The sequence below is a fragment of the Cervus elaphus genome, chromosome 19, assembly GCF_910594005.1.
Source record: "Cervus elaphus chromosome 19, mCerEla1.1, whole genome shotgun sequence".
Classification (NCBI taxonomy): Eukaryota; Metazoa; Chordata; class Mammalia; order Artiodactyla; family Cervidae; genus Cervus; species Cervus elaphus.
In genome coordinates, this window is record NC_057833.1 from 80,160,530 (window position 1) to 80,174,931 (window position 14,402).

Below are 14,402 nucleotides of genomic sequence, written 5' to 3' on the forward strand. Positions count from 1 at the left end.
TCCCAAAGGTGAAGGTCCCATCCTGATTCTTTCGTCTCTCTTTCTTCTTATTTCTTTTGCCCTACCTCCATTATGTGGAGAACAGCTTGCCTTTTTGGAGACCTGAGGTCTTCTGCCAGCATTAAGTGTTCTGTAGGAGTTGTTCCACATGCAGACGTATTTTTGATATATTTGTGGGGAGTAAAGTGATCTCCATATCTTACTCTTCTGCCATCTTGAAGGTCCCTCCTGGCACTTCTAGCTTGCCATGAACAGATGCAAAGTAGCTCTGGGTTAAAACCAACAACAACAACAAGAACAACAAAAAACCTCTCAGGAGAAGAGATGCAGATTCTGGCAGTAGGAATCAGGCCAGGGTGAATTGTTGTGGTAAAGGCTGAGGGGAAAATTGGTAAAGTGTCCAGGGTGTCTGCTGTACTTGGGTACTCCGGAACCCAGTACTTGAGCAAAAGTTTATGTGCTGTTATTTTTTCAGAAAGTGACTTCCAAGGGAGCAGGAGTGAGGGGAAAGTGTGGAGGCAGAGCTAGAAAGTTCAATCAAGTCAACGGTGAATTTCACAAGTGCACTGATTGCTTGATCTCATAAAGCTATCTATTGAGAGGATGTGTGAATGACGGCAACCCCAGATAATCTGTCCTAAGGAATGAGGGGACTTTAGCCTTGGGAATCTAAACTCATTGGTGAAAGGTTTCTCCATAATTCATGAACTTCCCACCACCTCCAGACCCTGCATGTGTGGTCACCAAGTGGGTCTTCTGACCTCTCACACCTCAATAGTAAGAAGGAAGCCAAGAGAGGGAGGTGGGTGCCATCCAGCATGGACAGGAGGGAAGACTGCAGGGCTTGCCTAGGTGGGGTTGACATGTCCTTACATACTTGGTTGCCCCATGGCAGCCAGCACAGAAAAGGTGGTCAGGGGCCTCTGAAATGGTCAAGGCCAAAAGGATCTGAGATGTTGCCTAAGATATATCTGATGCATTTTAAAAAATAAATATTAATGTATCTTCACACATAAAACATCTGCTTATATGTACAAACAAAATCACATGGAAAAAAGGTAAGGTTTTTAAAAAGACATTGGTGAAAAGCCAACCAAATTTTATCCCTCCTATACTATTTTATATATGTTTAAAGTTTTATATAATAAAGATGTTTTGATTTTACAATGGCTGAAGGTCATGTGGACAGTTTTAGAAAGGAAAGTAGCATAGTAAATATTTATTTCTCAGCATAAAACAAACTGGTAATAATTATTTTTCTTCATGATGGGAACAGACAATATTGTCCTTTTCAATAAAAGGTTTAATCTTTTAAGAAATTGTTTAGAAAAGCAGGAATAAGTAATTTGGTTTTTTTTATTATTATTTTAAATTTATTTATTTTAATTGGAGGCTAATTGCTTTACAATATTGTAGTGGTTTTTGCTAAACATTGACACGAATCAGCCATGGGTGTACATGTGTTCCCCATCCTGAACCCCCCTCCCACCTCCCTCCCCATCCCATCCCTCAGGATCATCCCAGTGTGCCCGCCCTGAGCACCCTGTCTCATGCATCGAACCTGGACTGATGATCTATTTCACATATGGTAATATACATGTTTCAATGATATTCTTTCAAATTATCCCACCCATGCCTTCTCCCACCAAGTCCAAAAGTCTGTTCTTTACATCTGTGTCTCTTTTGCTGTCTCACTTATAGGGTCATCGTTACCATCTTTCTAAAGGGAATAAGTAGTTTTTAATGTGAAAGGTATAACTCTTGTCTTATAATAAAAATAGTTTCCAAATGATTTACAAGTATACTTTCTTTATGTTAATATATCTTGCTTCATTTATTTTTAAATCCACTAAATTCACCAAATAATCTCTGTTATTCACCAAATACTTTCTGAGCCCCTCCTGTGGGCAAGGGCCTTGCACGTCACTTGACAAGACGAATCAGAAAAAGTGATCACCAACTAAGTGCCCATAGGGGCTTCTCCAATGGCTCAGTAGTAAAGAATCCTCCTACAACACAGTAGACACAGGAGACATAGGTTCGATCCGTGGGTCATGAAGATCCCCTGAAGGAGGAAATGGCAACCCACTCCAATATTTTTGTCTGAAAAATCCCAATGACAAAGGAGCCTACTGGGTTATAGTCCAGCGGTTCGCAAAGAGTTGGACACAGCTGAGCACAGCACATACTATATAAATTTACATATTGGAAGAGATAAGATGGGTTATGGCAAAAAAAAAAAAAATGCAAACTCACCTAGTTCCCAAATGCTTTCTTACCTTTCCCAACTTCCAGTGCAACAAAGTTTGGGACCACATGACTAGTTCTGTCTGGTGAACTGTGAGCAGAAGTGATGCATGTCATTCCTGGGCTAAGGCAGCTATGAACTAGTGTGGTGATGCTAGGGACCATGTTTTGCTAGATGACATAGTTACAAGAGGTTCAGAGGCCACCAGACTTGCATCAGGCCTTTCAGGAAAAAGACACAAATCTTTACCGCTCATCACAGCTGAGTGCAGACTCTTTTCTTGCCTTGGGATCTACAAAAACAAACAAACAAACAAACAAAAACCCTGACAATCTTATGGGTTGTCCTTTTCTAACAAATATACCAGAGAAACAAACTCAAATGTGCTGCCACCAAAACCCAAAGGGGTTCACCAAGTAATGAGCCTTGTTCTGTTTAGTGTCTCTCACTAGCAGTAAATTCCTGCAGCGTTTTTCTTCTGGCCCTAGTAAGATGTGACTAAAAGGACACAACATCTCTGTGATCTTCCTTCATAAAGCACATAACCCCAGTCTAATGATGAGAAAACATCAGACAAACCCAAAGTGAGAGGTGTTCTACAAAATATCTGGCCAGGAATTTTAAAAAGTTTTAGGTATACAAAAAACCCACAAAGAGAGAAAAGGGAACCTTCCTACACTGTTGGTGAGAATGTAAACTGGTGTAGCCACCATGGAGAACAGTATAGAGGGTTCTCAAAAAGCTAAGAATAGAGCTACCATATGACCCCAGGCATATATCTGGACAAAATGCTAATTTAAAAAGGTACATGCACCCCTATGTTCACAGTCAAGGAGGAAAGGGGTTAGGGGAGGGATGGACTGGGAGTTTGGGGTTAACAAATGCAAACTATTATATAGAATATATATATTTTATATACTATATAGAATATATATATATATAGAGAGAGAGAGAGAGAATGGATAAACAGCAAGATCCTACTTTATACACAGGAAACTATATTCAGTGTCTTCTGATAAACCATAATGAAAGAGAATATGAATGAGGATATATATATATACATGTATCTTATATTCATATATATAAATGAATCATTTTGCCATACATCAGAAATTAACACAACACTGTAAATCAACTATACTTCAACTTAAAAAAAAAACACAAGGAAAGGCTGATCAACTCTTGGAGGTTGATAGAGACTAAGAAGACATTACAACTAAACGCAATGTGGAATCCTAGATTGAATGCTTGAACAGAAAAAAGACACTGATGGAAAAATGAGTGAAGTCTATGGTTTGGTTAATAGTGCTGCATTGATGTTTATTTTGTAATTTTGAGAAATGTACCATGGTTATGTAAGCCATCAACATTAAGGGATGTTGAGTAAAGGGTATGAGGAGCCTCTCTATACTATCTTTTCAACTCTTCTATAAATCTATAAGTACTCAAAGATAAGCAGTTTGTAGGAAGAAAGAAAGGAAGTTCTGGTTAATCAAACTTGAATATATAGGACAGGGAGAAATGTATAGGACAATTGTGGACAAGTGTGAACAATATATAGGACACTGTAAGCAATGTATGCAGTGTGTGCTTTAGTCTTTTGGGGGGGTGTGTGTGTGCATGTGTAGCTGGGGAGACATAGGGTGTGGGAGTGTGTATGAATGTGTCTCTGAGTGTGCCTGTGTGTCTCTGGTGCAGACCAGATGAGTTTATATGAACACATAGTTCTACTGTGAGGAAATTAATAAGCCAAGGTGCCTCCATGAACCTGAGAGTTACTGCCTTATGAAATTTTGAGCCCTAGGCACATTGCTTCCCTCACCCTAGATCCAACCTTTTAATAAAGCTGCCAGGAAGAGCAAAAGAAAGAAATAGGGGGCACCTGGATTTGAACCAGGGACCTCTTGATCTGCAGTCAAATGCTCTTCCACTGAGCTATACCCCCTGGTGATAATGTGACTCCTACAAATACTTATTCAACTTTTATGAGTTACATCATACTCCTAAATGCCTTTATGGCTGACATTCCTGGGTTTAACTTTATTCCTCATTCCCTTCAAGCCACACCACTTCCTTCTTTTCCCAGCGTGAAAAGTGCTGTATTCTCAATCTAATAGCCAGTATTTAAATATGTGTGCTACTGCCCATAAATCTCTGGGCACATTGATGAGTATTCTAAGTATCGTGGACATGGAGGGGATCTTAACTGGGTATCCACAACTGGACTTCAGAGGCTTGTGTTAAACACTGCATTACAGGCAAATACTGTGTATTATGTATGTATTGTATATGGTGCATGATTTCATCCGATTTTCAAGGGAATCTCATCCAAGTGAACTGTCCCATTTTACAGCTGGGAAAAACAATTAAAAAGTCAAAACTTCACTACTGATTCCTAGTTCTTTGAGTTTCAGTCTGAGAATCTTAAATCTTATGTGTCTCCAAAGAAAGGTCAAGGGAATCTCTGACAATGCAGCAAATTCTCCCTGATGAGACTGCTCTGAAGCTAAGGAGCTCACAGTTCCCAGAGCTCCAGCTCACAGCTCTCTCAGGGCTGCAGATGAACTTCCCAGCCTCTCGACTCTGTGGTTTTACAGAAACCTCATGTTGCAAACCCTGTATGCCCCAAACTAAACTTATCTTTCTGCCCAAATCTGCATCTCCTCTTATTTTGCTTTGTTATAACAATAACAGTCCATATTTACTAAACACTTGCCATGTACCAAGAAAGGTACTAAAAGTTCTAGCCATAACTTCCACTTGAATCATCACTTTAAAATCCCACAAAACAAGTATTATTGTTAGCATACAGAATTTGCAATTGAGAAAACTGGGGCACAGAGTGACCACACAGCTGGGAGGTGATGGGGCCAGGATTTCAGTGTGGGCTCAGAGCTGGGTGCTGGGCCTGCTTATTTAACCATCTGATCAGCCTCTGCCCTGTCTTGGTGGGTGACACCTCTGTGTACTCAGTCATTCAGCCAAAATATCTAAAAGAATTCTGGGCTTCTTTCAACCTCTCCTCCTCAGTTCCAGTTAATCACTGGGTACTCTTAATTTATCTTTGACATCACTTACGTCCATCCTCACCCCTGAACACAGTGCCACCACCTCTTAAATGGCCTCACAGCCTCCACTCCTCAAATCCATCCCCTATGGCTCCCAAGGAAGTTGTTTGAAACCCAGGTGTATCTAGGTCACTCCTGTTTAAAGGCCTTTGTGATAAATTTCAAACCTCTTAGCACAACACAAATTTCCTACATTTTTATCCCTGTCTGCTTGCACAGTTTAAGCCTCCTCTTCTGACACTCCCCATGCCACATGTTGGATCCAGTTGCCTCCAACTGCATCCATCTGGCTCTAGCCTCTGCCACTCCCCATGCTCTTGCCTCTACTCCACCCTCCCTCTGATAAGATACTGTTCTTCTCTGAGATGCTGCCTTACCAACAGCTCCTCTGGGAAGCCTCCTGTAACCTCTTTCCTCTGGACAAAGGTAGTTACTCTGTGTTACTGAAGCCGGCTCAGCTCAGTACAGCTCACAGCTATCTTGTTTCACAGGCTTGCCTCCTAGCTGAGGGCACACTGAGTCCAGAGGCTGTGTCTCTGGCTGTGTCACTTCTGGGCTACATCTTGCACAATTTTGGCACATAGTAGGTTCTTAGTGTGTGTCATTCAAACTGATTTTACTATGCAGCAGTTCCTGTGCTGTAGGCAGGAGTTAAACCTGTACTGAAGCATAACCTCTGACCCCAGCCTAGGTCTGGAATGCAGGCACCCATGGTGGGTGCTTGCTGCAAGAAATGAACTTGGGGTGGAAAGGTAGTAGAAAATCCGCAAGCTTTAGAGCAAGAAAAGAGTGCCACTTCCTAAACTTTAGGCCAGTTCATGTTTATCCTCAGCAGTGTTTTGTGAGAAAGGACAATATTGCCTGACTGTCCCCAGGACATTGCAAAGTGTGGGTACCACCACTAAGTTATTAGGTTTGCCCTGCAGCCAAAATGTTCTAAAAGTCTATGGACAGTCCTAGCATCTTGGGAGCATCGCTAGGTGGGATTTTGTGGCAAAGAATTTAACAGAAAGAAAACAGTATGAAGAGTAGAATAAAGTCTTTGAGAACTATGTTCTGAGTTCAAATCCTGAACCTGTGCTTTGTAGTATCTCCAAGTCTCAGACTCCTCATGCAAAATTGACATAATACGCCTTCTAAAATTTTGGTAAGAGATGGAAGAAGTTAATGTAAAGAACCTAGTCTGCCATCTGGCATACACACAAGGGACATTATTCAGCAAGTCATGAACTACAGAAGATAAAAGTCAAAATCAATCCATACTTTTCTAAATCAAGAAGAATATTCAGGGGGAACCTGGATTTGAACCAGGGACCTCTTGCTCTGCAGTCAAATGCTCTATCTCTGAGCTATAGCAACTCTATCCCTGAGTTATAACCCCAGTGAAATGGACTTGTTTTTATAATCAATTTTTCTCTTTCAACATTGTCTTTCTAAAACCTGCAAGGACTCAGGGGAGCTATTAATATAATTAGAGAGAATGCTGCCTGGAAAGAGTCTGGGCACCACAAGTCTTAGAATTTCATTATAAACAATGACATGAGTCCTGAGAATTAGGTTCTCTGAGCCTAGAAACTCTTTTAGACTTTCCATACCCCAAGCCTGTCTCCCATATCCCATAAAAAGTGAACCTCAGCTCCAGGTAAAAATCATCAGATTTGCCACAAGTGACATCATCAGTATTATGTGCTAATTGGATTCCTATCGTGCATCCACAGTCATGGTTCCCAGCAACTGAGATCCTCATTCCTTTTCTGACTTCATAGAACCGAGCTCATAGCTGGTATTCAATAAATGTTTGTTGCATTAAATTGATTCTGGAAAAAATATGTGTAAACAGGATTTGAGTGAGATAACTTTTCTAAGACATAAGTGTAAGATGATTTTACTCAAACAAAAACCAATGGTCAAGGAGATACACTGTTGTGTAACATAACATGCCAGAAACTTGGAATACTGCCAATTATAAAAGATCATTTGTTGAAGAGAAATAAGGCTCCAAATTAGTTCAAGATAATGGAGTAAGAAGATGTGTCCTCTGCCCTTCCTGCAAGACCACTGAAATCACAACTGACTGTTGAGTAACCATTGACAGGAAGATCCTGGAACCCACCCAAAAAAAAGATATCTCATGCCCAAAGACAAAGAATAAGCTCCTATGAGACAGTTGGAGGGGTGAAATCATGATAAAATCAGATACCTGCCAAGTGAGTGACCTACAAATTAGAGAGCAACTATAACTGCAGATAATCTCTCACTGTTGTGAAGGTTCTGAGCCATCTGTCTTCCCAGCCTAGTAAGCCAGCGGAGAGTCTAGGAATCCTGTTAAAGGCCAGCAGGATTTGATTTGCAATCAGGACTGGGGGAACAGACGTTCCACTCTTGGAGGGCACACACAAAATCTTATGTGTACCAGGACCCAGGGGAAAGGAGTAGTGGCCCCACAGAATACTGAACCAGACCTACCTGCCATTGTTGCAGGGTCTCCTGCAGATGTGTGGGGTGGTAGTGGTTCAGTGCAGGGACAAGGCCACTGGCAGCAGCAGTTCTTGGAAGCACCCATTGGAGTAAACCTTGCTGGAGGTCATTGCCATTAATCCTACCAGGGAGCCTGTAGATGCCAGGGCTAGGTCACCACAGGCCAGACAACTAATAGGGAGGGAACACAGCCCCATGCACCAGCAGGCAAACAGATTAAAGTTTTACTGAGCATGTCCCTGCCCACCAGAGCAAGAACCACCAGTTCTACCCACCATCAGTCACTCCCATCAGGAAGCTTACACAAGTCTTTTAGATAGCTTCATCCAACAGAGAACAGATAGCAGATGCAAGAAGAATACAATCCTGCAGCCTCCATAACTAAAACCACAATCACAGAAAGTTAAAAAAAATGAAAATGCAGAAGATTATGTCCCAGATAAAGGAAAAAGATAAAACCCTGGAAAAACAACTAAATGGAGTATAAATAGGCAAGCTTTCAGGAAAAGAATTCAGAATAAAGATAGTGAAAATGATCAAGGATCTTGGGAAAAGAATGTAAGTAAACATTGAGAAGATACAGAAAATGTTTAACAAAGACCAAAAACTAAAGAACAAAGAAACAGAGATGAACAATACAATAACTGAAATGAACAATACACTAGAAGGAATTAATAACAGAGGCACAAGAATCAATAAGTGACCTGGAAGACAGAATGGTGGAAATCACTGTCACAGAGAAGAATATAGTAAAAAAAAAATGAAAAAAAAATGAAGATAGCCTATGAGACCTCTGGTACAATAGTAAACACATCAACATTTGGATTATAGGGATCCCAGAAGGAGAAGAGAGAAAGGACTTGAGAAAATATTGGAAGGTATAATAGCTGAAACCTTCCCTAATATAGGAAAGGAAATAGCCAACCAAGTCCAGGAAGTTCAGAAAGTTCCAGACAGGATAAACCCAAGGAGGAACATGCTGAAACACATAGTAATCAAACAGACAGAAATTAAAAACAAATGTAAAATATTAAGAGCAACAGGGAAAAATGACAAATAACATACAAGGGAATGCCCATACGGTTGTCAGTGGGTTTCTCAACAGAAATTCTGAAAGCCAGAAAGGAGTGGCATGATATATTTAAAGTGATGAAAGGGAAGAATCTACAACCAAGAATACTCTACCTGGTGCGACTGTCATTCAGATTTGATGGAGAAATCAAAAGCTTTACAGACAAGAAAATTTTAAGAAAATTCAGCACTACCAAAGCAAATTTAGAAACAAATGCTAAAGGAAAAGACCCTGATGCTGGGAAAGATTGAAGGTAGGAGGAGAAGGGGGTGACAAAGGATGAGATGGTTGGATGACATCAGCAACTCTATGGACATGAATTTGAGTAAGCGCCAGGAGTTGGTGATGGATAGGGAAGCTGGTGGGCTGCAGTCCATGGGGTCACAAAGAGTTGGACACAACTGAGTGACTGATCTGAACTGAAAGGAATTTGTCTAGTCAGGAAACAAAAGAGAAGGAAAAGACCTGCAAAATCAAACCCAAACAGCTAAGAAAATGGTAACAGACGCATACATGTCAATAACTACCTTAAGTGTAAATGGATTAAATGCACCAACCAAAAGATGTAGACTGGCTCAATGGATACAAATGTATATATACATGTTTTATTATGTGTGTGTGTGTGTGTGTGTGTGTGTATAAAGGTCCATATATATGCTGTCTACAAGAAACCCACCTCAGATCTAGGGATAAATACAGACTGAAAGTGAGAGGATGGAAAAGTTATTCCACACAAAAGAAAATCAAATGAAAGCTGTAGTAGCAACACTCATATCAGACAAAAAGACTTTTTTTAAAAATGGAAGAGACAAAGAGTGACACTGCATAATGATCAAGGAATCAATGTAAGAACATATGACAACTGTAAATATGTATGCATCCAACATAGGAGCATTTCAGTATGTAAGGCAAACAGTAACAACCATAAAGGGAGAAATTGACACTAACACAATAATAGTGGGGGACTTTAACATCTCACTTTCATCAATGGACTGATCATCCAGATAGAAGATTAATAAGGAAATACAGGCCCAAGACACATTTGATCAAATCGACTTAAGGACTGTTGCTGAAGCTGAAAATCCAATACTTTGGTCACCTGATGTGAAGAACTGACTCATTTGAAAAGACCCTGATGCTGGGAAAGATTGAAGGTGGGAGGAGAAGGGGACAATGGAGGATGAGATGGTTGGATGGCATCACCTACTCAATGGACATGAGTTTGAGTAAACTCCAGCAGTTGGTAATGGACAGGGAGGCCTGGCGTGCTGCAGTGCATGGGGTCACAAAGAGTGGGACACGACTGAGTGACTGAACCGAACTGAACTGATATTTATAGAGCATTCCATCTGAAAGCAGCAGACGGAATTCTTCTCAAGTACACACAAAACATTCTCCCAGATAGCCCACATGCTGAACCACAAGGTGAGCCTTGGTAAATTTAAGAAAATTGGAATCATATCAAGCATCTTTTTTCATCACAACACTATGAGATTAGAAATAACTTAATGAAAAAAAAAACTATTAAAACAGAAACATGTAGAGGGTAAACAATATGCTATTAAACAACCAAAAGATCACTGAAGAAATCAAAGAGGAAATTTAAAAAAAAAATACCTAGAGACAAATGATAATGAAAGAACAGTGATCCAAAACCTATGGGATGCAACAAAAGCAGTTCTAAGAGGGACATTTACAGCAATAGAATCTTACATCAATAACAACAAAAAATTTCAACCAACCTAAACGTACACCTAAAACACCTAGAGAAAGAAGTACAAAACCTAACGTTAGAAAGAAATACATCATAAAGATCAGAGCAGAAATAAATATAATAGAGATAAAGAAAGCAATATCAAAGATCAATGAAACTAAAAGCTGGTTCTTTCAAAAGATAAAATTGATAAACCTTTAGCCAGACCCATCAAGAAAACAAGGGAGAGGACACAAATCAGTAAAATTAGAAATGAAAAAGGAGAAACTACAATTGACACTGCAGAAATACTAAGGATCATAAGAAAGTACTACAAGCAACTATATGTCAATAAAAAGAATAATCTGGGGAAAACGGACAAATTATTAGAAAGGTATAGCTTTTAGCCTCCCAAGACTGAACCAGGAAGAAATAGAAAATATAAACAGCAATCACAAGCACTGAAATTAAATCTGTGATTTAAAAACTCCCAACAAATAGAAGTCCAGGACCACAAGGCTTGATAGGTGAACTCTATCAAATATTTAGAGAAAAGCTAACACCTATCCTCCTGAAATGGTTCCAAAAAAGTTGCAGAAATTCCCAAACTCTTTCTATGAGGTCACCACCATCCTAATGCCAAAACCAGACAAATATACCACCCAAAAAAGAAAATTACAGGCCAGTATCACTGATGAACATAGATGTGAAAATCCTCAAAAAATACTGGCAATCTGAATCCAACAATACATTAAAAGGACCATACACCATAATCAAGTAGGATTTATCCCAAGGATGTAAGGATTTTTTAATATTGGTAAATCATCAGTGTGATATACCACATCAATAAAATGAAGAGAAAATCCATAATGTCATTTCATTAGATGCAGAAAAAGCTTTTTACAAAATTCAACACCCATTTATAACACAAACTCTCTAGAAAGTGAGCATAGGGGAACATATCCCAATATAATAAAGGCTATATATGAAAACCTATAACTAACATTATACTCAATGGTGAAAAACTAAAAGTGTATTTTTCTAAGATCAAGAACAAGACAAGGGTGTCCAGTCTCACCACTTTTACCCAATATAGTTTTGGAAGTCCTCACTATTGTAATCAGAGAATAAAAGTAAAAGGAATCCAGCTGGAAAAGAAATTAAACTATCACTGTTTGCAGATAACATGATACTATACATTAAAAGTCCTAAAGATGCTACCAGAAAACTATTAGAGCTCATCAATGAATTTGGTAAAGTTTCAGGCTATAATATTAATACACAGAAATCTGTTGCATTTCTATACACTAACAATGAAAAATCAGAAAGGAAAATCCAAGAAACAATTCCATTTACCATCACATCAAAAAGAGTAAAATACCTAGGAATAAACCTATGTAAGGAGACAAAAGACCTGTACTCTGAAAACCATAAGATACTGACGAAAGAAATCAACAAAGACACAAAGAGATGGAAAGATATGCCATGTTCTCAGATTGGAAAAATCAGTACTGTCAAAAGGAGTATACTACAGAAAGCAATATACAAATTCAATACAAATGTCCTGGTTTCCTGGGGATTCTTCTGGATTTAGTACTGAAAGTCCTGCATCCCAGGAAACCTCTCAGAAAGCCAGGCTGGAGTTGGTTGGTCTCCACAGATACGACTTTTTTTTTTTTTTTTCATTCACAGTATTTACAAAACCTAATCATGCACTTCTCACTGTCTCATATTTTTTACCATTTTCCTGTAACTTCTATATTCAGTTGAGTTCATTTCAGTCGCTCAATCGTGTCCAACTCTTTGTGACCCCATGAATCGCAAAGCACGCCAGGACTCCCTGTCTATCACCAACTCCTGGAGATTACTCAAACTCATGTCCATCGAGTCGGTGATACCATCCAGCCATCTCATCCTCTGTCATGCCCTTCTCCTGCCTCCAATCCCTCCCAACATCAGGGTCCTTTCCAATGAGTCAACTCTTCGCATGAGGCGGCCAAAGTATTGGAGTTTCAGCTTCAGCATCAGTCCTTCCAATGAACACCCAGGACTCATCTCCTTTAGGATGGACTGGTTGGATCTCCTTGCAGTCCAAGGGAATCTCAAGAGTCTTCTCCAACACCACAGTTCAAAAGCATCAATATTTCGGCGCTCAGCTTTCTTCACAGTCCTACTCTCACATCCATACATGACCACTGGGAAAACCATAGCCTTGACTAGACAGACCTTTGTTGGCAAAGTAATGTCTCTGCTTTTTAATATGCTATCTAGGTTGGCCATAACCTTCCTTCCAAGGAGTAAGCGTCTTTTAATTTCATGGCTGCAATCACCATCTGCAGTGATTTGGAGCCCCAAAAAAATAAAGTCTGACACTGTTTTCATTGTTTCCCCATCTATTTGCCATGAAGTGATGGGACCAGATGCCAAGATTTTAGTTTTCTGAATGTTGAGCTGTAAGCCAACTTTTTCACTCTCCTCTTTCACTTTCATCAAGAGGCTTTTTAGTTCCTCTTCATTTTCTGCCATAAGGGTGGTGTCATCTGCATATCTGAGGTTATTGATATTTCTCCCAGCAATATCCCCCCCTATATCCTCAACCTATCTATATCCACCCAGCAGGCCTGTTCTCCATTCCTCTCCATCAGGTGAAGACTCACTCTTAGAACTCTCTCCAAGAAATCCTGTCTACCAAGGTCCCTTTTGCCCTTCCTCCCAATAAGGAACAAACTCTTTTCATTTAAGAACTTAATAACTAAGTTAAATAGAGTTATAAGGGATGTCCAAAATCAAATAAAAAGAAGCCAGAGATTCAAAATGCCTTCAACATGCTCTCACAACTTTTGTTCCTGTTCTGTTCCAAGTAGCCCAGATCCCCTCACTGCTCTTTTAATTCCCAGGGATGCAGAACACCAAACTACAGCAGCCATGCCATGCACTTCTCTTCTCCAGAGGATTCACTCTTCAGTGAAAATCACCTGAGACAGAGTCCTTCATTTTGGTCAGAAAGGAAGTTTAGGGCAGATCAATAATGGTAAACTATGGTGGCATTGAGCTGTCTCCTTATATCAAATGAGAACATTCTTCAGGGACACTTGAAAGGGGTCATTGACAGCCGTGGAGAGCAGTGTACTGGTTATGAAAGAGACCTTGATTTCCATTCAGTCTCTACTGGCATTTTGTTCAAAACTGTGGCAAAACAAGACCTACCCATGTGCTGAATTATAGAGCTAAACAAATTATTGCTAATAAGTGTGTGCAGCAAACTAAAAAATATTTTAAAGTACAAGGAATTATTTTCCTCTCAGCCACTATTCTTCATAAAGTCAGCCCATTTCCACATGTAATGTCTAATTCTGGAATCCATTTGACATTTGATTTAGATGCAAATGTCTCTGGATAAAAAATATCAAAACTAATATTAAATGTGTTTATCCTTTTTCTTCTTTTAAAAGGGAATCTATGATCTGACCTCTTCATTCTCAATTTCAATGTTTTCATAAAGCAGTACATATTTCTCAAAATGTGGTCAATAGGATGACCTGTATCGAAGTAACTGGGATGCTCATCAAAAATGCAAATTCTTGGACTCATGCCAAACTTTTGGGGTGGAGAAGGGACTGCCAAGGAAATCTTTACTTCTAATAAGCTCCTTAGAAGATTCTTCTACTCACTGAATTATGGGATCCACCACAATAGGTACAGTTTATATTTATCTTGCAAATATTTGTGTAAAACATACTGCTTGGAACTCCTTGTTAGGAGGTCATCTGAGCAGGCATTTTAACATAACCACATTAGTTAGTTACAGGTAGAGTATTTACTAGTCCCAGAACTCTCTGCTCA

The 14,402-nt window shown here is 39.6% G+C and overlaps 1 non-coding gene across 1 annotated transcript; it reads right to left on the minus strand.

Annotated features, from left to right (window-relative positions):
- Positions 1-4,121: 4,121 nt before the first annotated feature.
- TRNAC-GCA lies at positions 4,122-4,193 on the minus strand. Its single transcript has one exon. It is a non-coding gene; the product is annotated as a tRNA-Cys (tRNA).
- Between the last annotated feature and the right edge of the window lie 10,209 nt (positions 4,194-14,402).